The 14,410-nt window shown below is 48.9% G+C and overlaps 2 protein-coding genes across 4 annotated transcripts in view; both read left to right on the forward strand.

Annotated features, from left to right (window-relative positions):
- Positions 1-14,410, forward strand: part of EVI2A (ecotropic viral integration site 2A) — a 234,222-nt gene that overhangs the window by 186,923 nt on the left and 32,889 nt on the right. For 2 of the 3 annotated variants that reach the window (XR_014541944.1, XR_014541945.1), the window contains exon 3: positions 8,683-8,916. The exons of the other annotated variant lie outside the window; for it this stretch is intronic. The gene's annotated coding sequence lies outside the window, so the exon portion shown is untranslated. Of the gene's footprint in view, positions 1-8,682; positions 8,917-14,410 lie in introns of those variants that run through there. 3 annotated transcript variants of the gene reach the window in all.
- KSR1 (kinase suppressor of ras 1) overlaps positions 1-14,410 on the forward strand; it is a 108,666-nt gene that overhangs the window by 15,599 nt on the left and 78,657 nt on the right.

Raw genomic sequence — 14,410 nt, forward strand, 5'->3', positions numbered from 1 at the left:
GACTGCATTGCAGGGCTGACTCAAACCACAACAGAATCACAAAACTGAAGAGTTGGAAAGTACCCCAAAGGTCATCTAGTACAAACCGTTGCAATGCAGAAGTCACAGCTAAGATACTGGGACCTTGTGCCATGGCCCTTCCTCTCCATCACAAAAAATAGCAATAATTTAATTTAACTTTTAAACAAATAGACAGACAATGCAAACAAGGAACAGTTGTAGAAATAGTGTGCAAAACAAGGCACAGAGGAAAACGATGCACACCTAAAGAAAACAAAATCCTTTCTCATCTAGCCTTCCACAGCCCTGTCTGCACAATACAGTTTTAAAGCAGTATCAAAGCCCCTTTAAAGAATCATGGTTTCCCCCAGACTCGCAGCGGTTCTCAACTGTGGGTCCCCAGATGTTGTTGGGCTACAACTCCCATCATCCCTGAGCTCTGGCCTTGCTAGCTAGGGGTGATGGGAGTTGTAGTTCAACAACATCTGGGGACCCACAGGTTGAGAAAGGCTGCCCCAGAGGGTCCTGGGAAGTGCAGATTGTTAAGGCTGCTGAGAGTTTCTAGGAGACCCTTATTCTGCCCACAGGGCTACAATTCCCAGAATTCCCTGGGAGGAAGAGGGTTAGACTATTAAGCCATTCTGGGAACTGTAGTTCAGCGAGGGGAGTTGTAGCTCAGCCGCCCCCCTCTCTAATCTGAGCACCCCTGTCAAACTACAGCTATCAGGATTCCTTTGGGGGGGAGCCGTGACTGTAAAGTGCCACGATACTGCTTTAAATGTATTGCTCGGATGCAGACTTAAATAAGCCACGCTGCACTGGAGAGGCTAGTCTGTGTATGTGAAGCTAAGGAACGGAAGCTATTCCCCATAGAACGTTTTCCTGCGCCGTTTATTAACCCTCTGCATACCCTCCAACATTTCTCTGATGAAAATAGGGCTGCCCCGTTCCATAATGATAATTTTACTATTTATACCCCACACATCTTACTGGGTTGCCCCAGCCACTCTGGGCAGCTTCCAACATATATAAAAACATAATAAAACATTAAACTTTTTTTTAAAACTCTCCCCCCATACAGGAATGCCTTCAGATGACTCGGGGGTCAGATAGCTCTGTACCCTGCTCCCAACATTTCTCCAATGAAAATAGGGACATCTTAAGGAAAAGGTTTGAATCCCCACGACGGGGTGAGCTCCCGTTGCTCGGTCCCTGCTCCTGCCAACCTAGCAGTTCGAAAGCACGTCAAAGTGCAAGTAGATAAATAGGTACCGCTCTGGCAGGAAGGTTAACGGCGTTTCTGTGTGCTGCTCTGGTTCGCCAGAAGTGGCTTAGTCATGCTGGCCACATGATCCGGAAGCTGTACGCCGGCTCCCTCAGCCAATAAAGTGAGATGAGCACCGCAACCCTAGAGTCGGTCACGACTGGACCTAATGGTCAGGGATCCCTTTACCTTTTTAAGGAAAAGTGGGGCGTTCAGGGATCAAATCAGAAACCGGAACGGATTTTCTAAATCAGGAATGTCCCTGGAAAAAAGGGACGCTTGGAGGGTCTGCCTCTGATGTTGCACAAGGCCTTCAGGTGCTCCTTTTAAAACAGGGTCTCGTCTTTGGGAGGCCCGCTGCACATCAGAGTGCAACCTCCTTGCCCCTCTCCCTGGTCTGCCACCTCCAGCTTCTCTTCCTAGGCCAGCAAATGTCTTTCAGCTTGGTTAGGCAACAGTTGTGGTGCGCATATATATATATATATATGCACGTTTCAAGGGAGCAGCAGATGGTGCATGCTGGGTGTGTGGCCGCTAAGCGCTCGCAGCTCTTAAATACACTCTCGGCGTCTCCTAATGGAGGGGAGTCGATCGCAGCGACTTCCTGTTTTCTGCCAAACACTTTTTCTAAATGAAGAGCGGGAGAGGTTGGCAGAGCTGTTTGCGTGGGTGCTCTTCTTCCCTGCCTTCTCCCCCCCCCCCCGACTGCCCCCATGTTCCTGGTCTCTCCCAGGCAATGGTCTGCATTAAGATTGGGATATGTGGTCTGTATTAAGATTTGGGATATACGCAGCAGCAGGAGTTGGGTGCATGGCGGCGGGGTGTGTGTGTGTGTGTGTGTCAGAGGGAAGGTCATCGCAGATAGGCTGCAAAAGCCTTGTGACAGGCTAAAAATAGCCTCTGCCATCTCCCCCTCTTCTTGATTGGCACCCCCCCCCCACGGGAGAGATCAGCAAATGAGGCGGCCCGGCCAGGGTGGGGCGGAATGAGCGGGGCCCTGGGATCAATACGTGTCTGTCTTTGCAGTGCCAGTTGCGAGTGGACTTTGTCCGGCTGTCTCTCTCTTGCTTTGCAGTTTCACGCATGGGATGGGACATTGGCTGAAATAGTTTGGGGGCATAAGGGCAGGCACCCTTAGGATATGGAGTGGGCAGATCTGTCGTTTTCAGCTTCTCAATCTTTCCGATCTTGAGTTTGGCTCCACGTCAGCTTGCAATTCCACGCTCTTGGCACTGCAATTTGCTTTAAGCTGCATCTAAGTTGTTGTGGTTTGCCCTGGAACCTCGGAGTGAAGGATGAGCAATATTTGTTTTATGGATTGCTTTTATGTCTCGCTGTTTCTCCAAGGAGCGCAAGAAGGGTGTACCGTACGTGGTTCTCCCCCTCCTCATTTAATCCCCACAACAACCCTGTTGTTGAGAGGCAGTGACTTCGGGGCTGAGTGCGGATTTAACCCTGGGCCTTCTTGCTCTTGATCCCGACGCTCTAACCACTATGGTACACTTATCATTATTAGCAGTAGCAGTAATAATAATGCAAATTCCCCTTGATACGCACATTATTTTTGTAGGCAGTTTTGCCCAATGTATGCGTTTATGCAAAGCAGGTTTCCCTTATATACAGCTCTGTACGTAATTTTTATCCACACTTTCCATGTGAATATTTGCACGCGTCGGTTGGCTGGAGAAATGCGTTGCAGACGTCAGAGAGGGGTGAATTTCGAAGGATGGCTGTTTCTCAGTTCGCATACTTTCTGAAAGGGTGAATTAGGTAGGCCTTCCTTTAAATACGAAGAGAATTTCTCCCCCTTCTGTACCTCAGAGGTGGAGGGTGTTGGAAGCTGCTGAGCTGGGAGGTGCCTGTTGAATATCCTCTAGCATTTGGACTGAATATTGTGTTTTGGGTGGAATGTTAAAACATCTGTAAAATTATTTTTTGAATAGTTGATTTTGAAGCCGGTGGCCCTTTTCCAACTCCTGGTGGGCTGCTGCAACCAAGGGGTAAGAGCGGGAGGCGGGGGGGGGGTTGTGAACCTTTTTGGACCAGGGTGGCACAGTTTGAATTTTGAGACCACGCTGTCACAAAATGAAAGAATTTGCAAGTGGCTTCCCCAAATAATGTGCATTTTTGTATGTTCTTTTCACTAATATTTGCACTTTTATCCACATCCCCCCCCCCACCAATCCCTAAAACAAATGGCATTACAGTGGCACTTCGGGTTAAGTACTTAATTCGTTCCAGAGGTCCGTTCTTAACCTGAAACTGTTCTTAACCTGAAGCACCACTTTAGCTAATGGGGCCTCCTGCTGCCGCTGCACCGCCGAAGCACGATTTCTGTTCTCATCCTGAAGCAAAGTTTTTAACCCGAGGTACTATTTCTGGGTTAGAGGAGTCTGTAACCTGAAGCGTCTGTAACCTGAAGCGTATGTAACCCGAGGTACCACTGTAATTTTGTGCATATTGTTTGGCTGTAAAATTTCACCACAGAATTCAGAGGAGTGCACATTCGAAGGATTGCTCTGTTTTGGTGGGTGAATTGCCTGTGAGTTAGGGCATTTCTCACGAAAATGCAAACCATTTTAATTTCTACTCCCTCCTTCCCTCCCTCCACAATGCAAGGCAATGTCCCCTGTGAAAGCTGGTTGCCGAAAGCTGGTTGCCACATTGTGCAGGCGCATCGAATGACTTTCTGACCTGCTTTGAAGTGAGTTGAGTTTAGAAAAGGAAGTCGGTGTGCTTTGAGTGTTCTGTGTGGGTTCCTAGTGCAGCTCCACCCGATTTGCATGCCTCTTGTTATGAAACCCTACATTGCTTGTTTGGGCAAGAGAGGGGAGAGCTTTCTCTCCCCCAGCCTTCCCCATCCTGGTCCCCCACTCCACAGGCTGCAACTCTTATAGCTGCCTCATAGGATGAGTTCAGCAAACGGTCCAAAGAGGAGCACACAGGTCCCATCCGCACTGTGCAGTTAAAGCAGTATCGTACCACTTTGCGCAGTCATGACTCCCCCCAAAGGCTCTTGGGAACTGTAGTCTGTCAAAGGTGCCGGGAGTTTCTAGGAGACCCCATTCCTCTCGCAGAGAAACAGTTCCCAGAGTTCCCTGGGGAGAGGGATTGACTGCTAAGTTTTTTTGGGGATTGTAGTTCTGTGAGAGGAATAGGAGTCTCCTTGCAACTCTCAGCACCCTTAACAGGGTACAATTCCCAGGATTTTTGGAGTGGGAAGCCATGACTGTGCACAAAGGATGCTGCTTTCAATGCAGAATGTCAGTGGGGCCAGAATTAGGGTTGACCCAAAATATTCTGCTTCTTGGGGCAGGTACCCTGTTGCATAGCACACACCCCTCCCCCAACATGCATGGTAAAAGGTAAAGGGACCCCTGACCATTAGGTCCAGTCGTGGCCGACTCTGGGGATGCGGCGCTCATCTCGCTTTACTGGCCGAGGGAGCCGGCGTACAGTTTCCGGGTCACGTGGCCAGCATGACTAAGCCGCTTCTGGCAAACCAGAGCAGCGCATGGAAATGCCGTTTACCTTCCCGCCGGAGTGGTACCTATTTATCTACTTGCATTTTGACGTGCTTTCGAACTGCTAGGTTGGCAGGAGGAGGGACCGAGCAACGGGAGCTCACCCCGTTGCGGGGATTCGAACCGCCGACCTTCTGATCGGCAAGTCCTAGGCTCTGTGGTTTAACCCACAGCGCCACCCGCGTCCCTTAACACGTATGGAGATGCCTTGAAATTGATATTTTATTTCAGATCAGTAGGCAGAGGAAGGGGGGGGGGACTCCACGAAGAGACCAGGCTTCTAGTAATCAACTGTTCATTCTGCTTATTGCGCTTTGGAGAGAGATTCCTTCATCAGGAGCTATGTACACAATGTGGTTCAAAATAGTGACAGTGATTAAGAGATGACACCAAAAAGTAAAAACCAAGACACCCAGAAATTGTTGAACTTTTTTTAAGGAAACCCCAAAAATTGTTGAGCTATTTCAGTTTACTTGCCAAAGATCCAGGACAAATCGCAGCCTTACAGAAATTCCCTCCGAAATCCTGGTAATGTCCGGGAAAATCCAGACGTATGGCAGCCCTATGCTAGACACACAGAAATGTAAAACAACGCCTAGTACCATAAATTCCAAACTGTACCGTGAATAAGACAGTGAATTTTGGGCTATAACCAGACCTCCATAAGTAAAAAGATGAGCACTATGTGATACACCCATTCTAATAAGATTCTTACAGAGTCTTCATTTTGAGTAAGATAAACATGTATGTTTGGGTCTCTGCAGCTGGTTGAGCAAACCTCTCGCTCCCAGTTCTGCCGCCTTCTCTTCCTAACAGGCAGTATATAGGGTTCTTCAGAACCCAAAGGTGAGACCCGAGATCAGTATTTGCTGTAACATAAAATATATTCTTAGGGACGCAGCTGGCGCTGTGGGTTAAACCACAAAGCCTAGGACTTGCCTATCAGAAGGTCGGCGGTTCAAATTCCCGCGACGGGGTGAGCTCCCGTTGCTCGGTCCCTGCTCCTGCCAAACCTAGCAGTTCGAAAGCTCATCAAAGTGCAAGTAGATAAATAGGTACCGCTCCGGCGAGAAGGTAAATGGCATTTCCATGCGCTGCTCTGGTTCGCCAGAAGCGGCTTAGTCATGCTGGCCACATGACCCGGAAGCTGTACGCCGGCTCCCTCGGCCAATAAAGCGAGATGAGCACCGCAACCCCAGAGTCGGTTACGACTGGACCTAATGGTCGGGGTCCCTTTACCTTAAAATATATTCAGTGGTTCTCCCTGGCCCTGTCTCTACTCACTATGAAGAATTTACTTGTGCGGCCTGATTTCTCCATGTTGGGGTTAGGGGGACTTGGAAATGGTGGGGAGGGGGCTGGACTGCTGGTCTGCTGCCCCCCAACACCCTCTGTCTGACGGCACTCCCTCACTTTGCTCTGCACACACCCTTCGTTTCTTTGTGGGGTGGGGAGCAGCATCGAGCCCTCTTAAAAGCATTTTCTCCCTCTGACATTCGCATGTGGCCTTTCCTCTGAGTGGTTTGAGGCAGTGAATGTGGCTCTCATTGCAGCGGCCTTTGTGGTGGATTGCAGCAACTGACCCTGCCTGTCAAACTCCTGCTCCTCCTCCATCTCAGTGTCGCCCTTTGTGGAACTCAACAAGCAAGAGTGGGAACAAATCTAGAGTGAGTTGCTTCAACCTGTCATTGGCTCTGGCGCCACCTACTGTTGGGCTCCCTGCCTTCTGCCCTACCAGCCACCAGCGTCTGAAGACTGAGCCTAGTGTTCTTCCACTGGGCGAGTCAGTAAATAACAGCAGTGCTGTGCAAGAGTTTCTGCTGCAAGCATATCATTTTGCGTAGAAAGCAGAGGTGGTGCTTCTTATTTGCGATCTTCCGCTTTTCGCTGGCATCTAAATAGCTGGGACAGTGCCTGGGCGTTCCAGCTTGTTTTTTGCTCACTTTCCCCGGGCGTCTCAAGAAACAAGGAGATTTCACTTTCCCGTGACCTGTAACTGGAGCTGCTGGAACGAATGCGGAAAACAAGTTATTTCTCAGATTCTCATGGATCTTCCCAGCGTAAGCGGAGATCCTTTTCTCCAGGCGATGCTCTGAGGCCGGCTGAACAAACAAAACTACGATTGTCCCAGTTTTATTCCTGCTGGATAATGTTATTTACTTGTGAGGTTTTTGTTTGTTTGTTCTGCAAGTAATGAGCGGATGATTTTGGAAATGGGAGCCATGGGCTGCTTTGACAAGTGGGGTCTGTCTAATCTGCCGCCCTCCAGATGTTTGGGGCTAGAGCTGGCATCAGAGTCCAAAACCCGCCACGTGTGCTGAGCCCAGCATTATTTGAGATAGGCCTGTGGTTGACATGGTGTTCGTGAAGTTGCGAGCCTCCCCAGACAAGGTTCTTCAGTGTGGATCTTGCTGGTCCCCACTAGAGTTTTTGGTGGGCTGGTGGATTCCCCAACACCGCTTCTGTCAATTCAGCTAAGAAGACTATTAGACAGCAGGATGGTCAGTAAGCTAACAGAACGTCTGTTGGGTCGCTTGAGCCCAACACCAGGTACACATGCCCAGAGATGGACATCTGCAAGGTTGGGTCAGGGAGATGGGCTGTCTTTGTGCCAGGGCTACCCAACATCCTCACCCTTCCAGCCAGGACTTTTGCTGCATCTGGAAACTTGGTGGGCACATCTGAGAGAGGTTTGCCCTTCCACTCTCACCCAGCCTGGTCTCAGTGATGGCCCACCAGATAGATGTGATGGTCAAGCGGCAAGTCTGGGATGAAGCTGGCCTTGCCATCTGATGCCTTGATGTGAAGCATCACCTGTAGACTGGAGGCGGCTGCTGATAAGCTCCCTAACCTATTCAGGTTGGTGGAGGGAGATGAGCAGAGAGTAGAAGGACCAGGCTTGTACTGACCATCCTTCCTTATGAGCATGACCTCCTGCCGCCTTAGGACTTTTTGACCACACGGTGTCTGTTGTCGCCCTCGACACATATTTCTGCTGACACAACACACCCTGAACGTTCAGCAGGCTGACACTTGGGGCTGCTCTTGACTGCTTTCGCTTGTCACGTCGCAGGCTGAATGGCTGGTGACATGACACTTGGCTGCTTTTCGGAGTCACAGAGAGTGACCTGGAAGCAGCCTGAAGATGTACTTCTCACTGAGATGGTCTGCCTGCATTTGGACTGGACCACCTGCGTTTGGACTGGACCACTGTGGATGGCCAGCGAGGTGGGGCTCTTATGATGGGATTGTTCCATTTGTGAAACACCTAAAACTTATAAATACTGTAGATTTGCTGCCCACAAGCTTACAATCGAGAGACAAGGACTAGACATAACACGGGAGAGAGGAAATGAGCAAAGCAGGAGGGGTCAGTGAGGATAAACCGGAGGAAGAAATCTGTCTTCAAGAGCAAGCTTGAATGTAAAAACAGAGGGGGAAAGAATCTGCTGCTGGGTTGGTGTTGCAAGAACCAGGTAGCTGCAAAGGGGAAAAAACGAAGGTGGGAAATACCTGATAATGCTTAGTTTGACTGTGACATGGATGGTCTAAGGAGTTTTTGTGTATAGACACACACACACACTTCCCTGCGCATAGAACTATAGCAAGTTGGGGATAAAGCTAGACTATAAATTTTGTCTTTGTCACCTAACTTACTGTGTATATGGATTTTTGTGTTGCTTTTTTTTGGGGGGGGGAGTTGTGGATGGGTGTAAAGAGGCACATTCAGTTGCCTTGGGCCCCTGCCAGCAGTCTGAAGTGGCACGGCTCACATAACTCTGTATGTAATTATGTAGAACTTCCCAAAGGCGAAATGTAAAAATAAGACATTTATATTCCACCAAGTGTCCGTTTCTTTAAATACAGTGGTACCTTGGGTTACATACGCTTCAGGTTACATACGCTTCAGGTTACAGACTCCGCTAACCCAGAAATAGTGCTTCAGGTTAAGAACTTTGCTTCAGGATGAGAACAGAAATCGTGCTCCGGCGGCGCGGCGGCAGCGGGAGGCCCCATTAGCTAACGTGGTGCTTCAGGTTAAGAACAGTTTCAGGTTAAGAACGGACCTCCGGAACGAATTAAGTACTTAACCCGAGGTACCACTGTATAGCCTTTACATAAGCTATGCAATTCCCAAATCACGTTCAAGCGCAATATGGGATGTCTCAAAACCAAAGTTCCCTCCAAACGTTCATTCAATAAAGAGAAAAGAATCTCTACAAGTATCCTTTTGCTACAGGATAATCCACAGGCTGGAACAAAGCTATCCACATTGCCAGTGTTGTAGTGTTGCTCTCAATCACTCAAACCGCAGTGGCAGTGCCCCATCTGTGTGAAAATCCAAAGTGGTAGAGGTTGACCTACCTACCCGTGAACTAGGAGGCCTTAATGAAAGCCTACATGAGATCATCATGATGGCCAGCACCAGGTTTTCTTGCACTTTACTCAGATTGAAGTCTTGGAAGCCCTGTCACAGTTGTCGTCGTTGGTGGCTCCCTTCCCTTTGACCACGAGAAATTCCGCCGCAGGCCTGTGCTAGGAACCTGACCCAGGGTGTTGTCTATAACCCGTGTTAGGTTTTACGGAACTTGTGTGCATTGCTGACATCCGTGTGGTATCTGAATCGGTGGTCAAGGCTCGACTGGGGTGAATAGCACACAGACCAGTGTCCGAAATATTCTGCTTGTGGCTTTTCAAACTGGGAATATTGCAGGGAAGCGGGCTTAAACTGGAGAGAGCCTAGCTTTGCAGGACCAGATGTGTATGTGGCCATTGGCTCCTCATCCGAAGATCCTTGCGTGCGTTAGACATTTCCCCCTTGCAAGCTGTGTGGTCTGCACTACAACTGCAGTTGTGTGTAGGAATCCTTGTCACTCGGGTGGCGACGTCCACATTGCTCCAACAGGTGATGAAACTGTTTGGTGGGCAACTTCAGAGACCCCATTTTCCCTTCTTGTAGCACTTTCTCTTTAGACCAGATGGACAAGGCAGTTGTCTCTGGCCTTTGGGACTCTCCCTAGGCCACACCCCCACACCTCTGGCCTTGCTTTACATCCTCTTTGTTTATTTTTGCCTGCATCCTATACCTGATGGTGCTTCTTGCTTATCTAGAGAGGGTGAGCAAACTAGCAATTGTTGCCCCACCCACTTTTCCTCCTGGCCCCGCCCACCCTGAGCATGTGGCCCCAGAAAGATTGCATAGAGGGGAACGTGGCCCTCAAAGTGATGATAATAATAATATTCCGCCACGGGAATGCTGTAGCAGCAGGGCAGTAGCAGGCAGGAAGCAAGGAAATTCTCCCCAGAGGACATATTTAAATGCAGTTTATCTTTTTTCATTACTGCTGTTCTCTTTCTGGCCGGCGCGTTCCAAATAATTCTGGTGAGCCTCTGGGAAGAACGCGGATTCCTGGAAGCCTTGATTTACATTTGCTCGGGGTGAGACAGGGCAGTGGAGAAAGGCTGGAAAGAGCTTGTGTAATTTCAGAGCGGGAAGAGTTCTCCCTGTGACCGGGAAAAGCAGCCTCTTTTGTGCTTCCCATGGCCACCGACCTCTGGATCCGCCTTGCCTGCTTGTGCAGTTTCTCCCCCATCGCCTTTCAGAGCAGAGTCAAGCAGTCAGAGTAGCCCGCCTTGAAATGGGTGGCTGGGCAGATTTACATAAGGCTCAAAGGAACCTCCCAGTTCAGGAGCAGTCTGCTGTCCAAACACCAGTAAAGGTAAAGGTAAAGAGCCCCCTGACCATTAGGTCCAGTCGTGGCCGACTCTGGGGTTGCGGCACTCATTTCGCTTTACTGGCCAAGGGAGCCACCGTTTGTCTGCAGACAGCTTCCGGGTCATGTGGCCAGCATGACTAAGCCGCTTCTGGCGAACCAGAGCAGCGCACGGAAATGCCGTTTACCTTCCCGCTGGAGCGGTACCTGTTTATCTTCTTGCACTTTGACGTGCTTTCGAACTGCTAGGTGGGCAGGAGCAGGGACTGAGAAACGAGAGCTCACCCTGTCACGGGGATTCGAACCACCAACCTTCTGATCAGCAAGTCCTAGGCTCTGTGGTTTAACCCACAGCGCCACCTGCATCCCAGTTTGTAGCTGGGGACAAACAGTAGGAGAGAGAGTTGCATTTCCTCCTATTTTCTCTGGGCATTCCAGAGGGATCTGGCTGGTTACTGTGGGGAAACAGGATCCTGAACCTTGTCAATTCCAGCAGGTCTCCTCTTCCATAATCAGTAGTTATGAGTGGAGACTCCAGATGCAGAGGCAATCTACCCCAGAACGCCAAATTATTGTGGGCGGGTTTTTTTGCTTTGATGCTGTGCTTGTGGGCTTCCCGGCAGCATATGTATGGCCAATAGCTGGGAAATGGGATGCTTTATAGGAACCTAGAAAGCTGCCTAGGAGCCAGACCGTTGCTCCATGTAGCTCAGTATCGTCTACACAGACTGGTAGCGGCTCTCCAGGGTTCCAGGCAGGGAGTTAGGGACTGAACCTGCAACCTTCTGCATGCAAAGCGGATTTTCTACCACTCAGCTATGGCCCTTTTGGTTCTGATCCATCAAGAGGCTCCTTATGCCCATTTCACAGCTGTGTAGGCATTGTGGCAGCTGCATGCCCGAGCGTTCCTGATCTCAAAGGACCAGGTGGCAAGAGTGCTGTCCCAGCAGCAGCAATGTGCTCTCTTTCTTGGCCCTTGTAAGTTCAGAAGAGGTCCTCTGTAGGCACAGCTGTTTGCCCTGCAGGAGAGACTCAGGTGGGCTGGCAAGCAGAGTTGGTCTGAATTCACAGAAATGGGTGCGGCGAGAGAACTGTTTCTGGACTGTACTACTTCATCCTTATTTTATTAATAGCTATTTTTTTTCTTAAGAAAAATTAACAAAGGAGAAAGGAATACTGCCAAATAAAATGCAGCCAAAAATAACAAAACAATGCTTTCGGTTTGCCCGTTTATGGGGCAGGAGTGGGTGGAGCTGGTGGTCCAGACTAACCCAGTTCCCATTCATGAAATTAGATCTATAGATGGAGTTCGTAGATCTGAAAACCTCCCATCTTGTGCTTGCGGAAGGTAACCTTCTCCTAGGCTGATAGCGGAGTCGTGTCTTCTGTGCAGTGTCTGATAGTGTGTGTGATGAGCTGGGGAGGTAGAATCATACAATCATAGAATTGTAGAATCGTAAGGGACCCCTATGGTCATCTAGTCCAACCCTCTGCAATGCAATAATCTTTTGCCCAACATGAAACTTGAACCCATGGCCTGAGATTAAGCGCCTCGTGCTGTACCGACTGAACAATACTGATGTTTAACAATACCAAAGTGTTAAACATTTAGCCACCATAAGTGCCTTCACTAGCCAGTTATATTATCTCTCTGTCAGGTTTCCGAGTCCCAGGATATAATTCAACTGTGCATTGACAACTGTAAATCTCAAAAATATGTCTTTGACCATATTTATGTGTCCAATTACCCTTACTGTATATTTTGGGCATCCTTTAGGTGAACATTCCGTGGTTCAAAGACATGCATAACTAGTATTTTTTGGGAAAGCTTTTGTTCTGTTAGCGACTGTCAATGTGTCTTTGGGGTGGGAGAAGGTGAATTCAGTCCTGCAACCCCCCCAGCCCATTGATCCCCTTGTGTGAATGTGGGGGTCAAGGCCACTCTCTTGATCTGGGCTCAGTTTAGACATCTCTCCCAAACCACCATTAGGGAATCTTCATGATAACTTGGTGCAAAAGATATAAAATGGGAAGCTATGGTTTGTGATTGACTAACAAACCAGAATCCACAAGGCATGGTTTGCGTGTTTAGCAGATAATAGTTTGTGGTGAGTATCAGGTGGTGCAGTTTTCTGAACTGACTAACCGGAGTTGGATGAGCAAACTATGGCTGGAGTTCTAAACCAGGGATTGTGCAAACAGTGGATTAGTGTGATGTCTGAATGTAGTCTTCCTCGGTTCTTCCTATACTATACTTTTTTTCCATTTGGGGACACAGTCCCAAGAATTGCATGCATCTGATAGAGTGGAGGAAGGGGGGAATTGAAGAGAATGAAAAGAAGCAGCTCGACGGACCATTTTGCAAGCCCCACTTGAATTGCATTTAGAGCAGAGTTTTGAGAAACGGGCAATTTTTTAAAAAAAGAACAGGGCTGTACTCAGGCATTTGGATTTACTTGAAGGCTCTTCCTTGCACTTCAGCGGATGAGCGAAGAGCCTCTGTTTTATATAAATCCCTGGCACGAATTAGAAGATGTTGCAACCCATCGGCACATAGTGCTTGGTTTTCTGCGGTCTCCCGGTTTGGAAGAGCCACAGCTTGCCATCTGCCGCTTGCGGTTGCCCGTAAAAATCCATTAATGGCTCTTTTCCAACCTCTCTCTCTTAATTAGATGATCTTCTTCTTTCAGCCTGCTCGCCAATGAATTATTCACAGTTGCTTGGCCCGAGGGAGTGCTTACCTTGATAAGAAGCAGGCTTAAAGATGATGGAGTTGTCTTGCAAAGTGACCCAAGGAGATCACTCCATCCTTAGGCATCTCAGGGCTTGTCTGGGTCCAACAGGTTGCTGGAATGTGGACTGATGTTGTTATGACTATATTTGCATCTCACCTTTTTTTCCAAGGAACTCTAGGCGGCATTCATAGTTCCTCCTCACAGCCACCCTGTGAGGTAGGCCAAGAGACAGAGACAGTGCACCCAACACCGGTCTGGAAAGACCTACACTGGCTCCCAGTACATTTCCGAGCACAATTCAAAGTGTTGGTGCTGACCTTTAAGGCCCTAAACGGCCTTGGTTCAGTATATCTGAAGGAGCGTCTCCATCCCCATCGTTCTGCCCAGACACTGAGGTCCAGCTCTGAGGGCCTTCTGGCGGTTCCCTCACTGTGGGAAGCCAAGTTACAGGGAATCAGGCAGAGGGCCTTCTCGGTAGTGGCACCCGGCCTGTGGAACGCCCTACCACCAGATGTCAAGGAAATAAACAACTATCTGACTTTTAGAAGACATCTGAAGGCAGCCCTGTTTAGGGAAGCTTTTAATGTTTGATGCATTAGTGTATTTTAATATTTTGTTGGAAGCCGCCCAGAGTGGCTGGGGAAGCCCAGCCAGATGGGCGGGGTATAAATAATAAATTATTATTATTAATGTTTTAGCTCAGGGGTAGGAAGTATTTTCCAGCATTCATTTTTGGGCCCCCACCCAATGGCCTAAGGCCAGAGGTGGGCAGGGCCAGAGGCGAAGTGTGAGGAGCAAGGAATAAAACGTTCCATTTGTACAGTAGTCTAGTTTCTGCACAAACTCACACATATTTCTCTACCCTCGATTCAAGGCAAGCAAGAGGTGCTGTTGAAGTTCAAAGCCACGTTCTAGCCAGGCAAACACAGTCAGGCTCCATGAGGCATGAGGGCCAGGAACAGAGGGCCACATGCAAACTCTGGGCCAGATATTCCTCTCTTCTGTTGTGGCTGATGGAGCTCTGTCATAAGTTAGGGCATTTTGTTGTGGTTCTGTGTGTATGTGTATGGTGGATTCAGGCAAGAGTTCAGGAGATGAACCTTGAAGTTGCTGGCATCTCAACAATGGAGGAGTGCGCCTTCAGTGTACAAATGGTTGGAAGGTTGCAGAGCC

This window comes from Podarcis filfolensis, assembly GCF_964270895.1.
Source record: "Podarcis filfolensis genome assembly, chromosome: 15".
NCBI classification, from domain to species: domain Eukaryota; kingdom Metazoa; phylum Chordata; class Lepidosauria; order Squamata; family Lacertidae; genus Podarcis; species Podarcis filfolensis.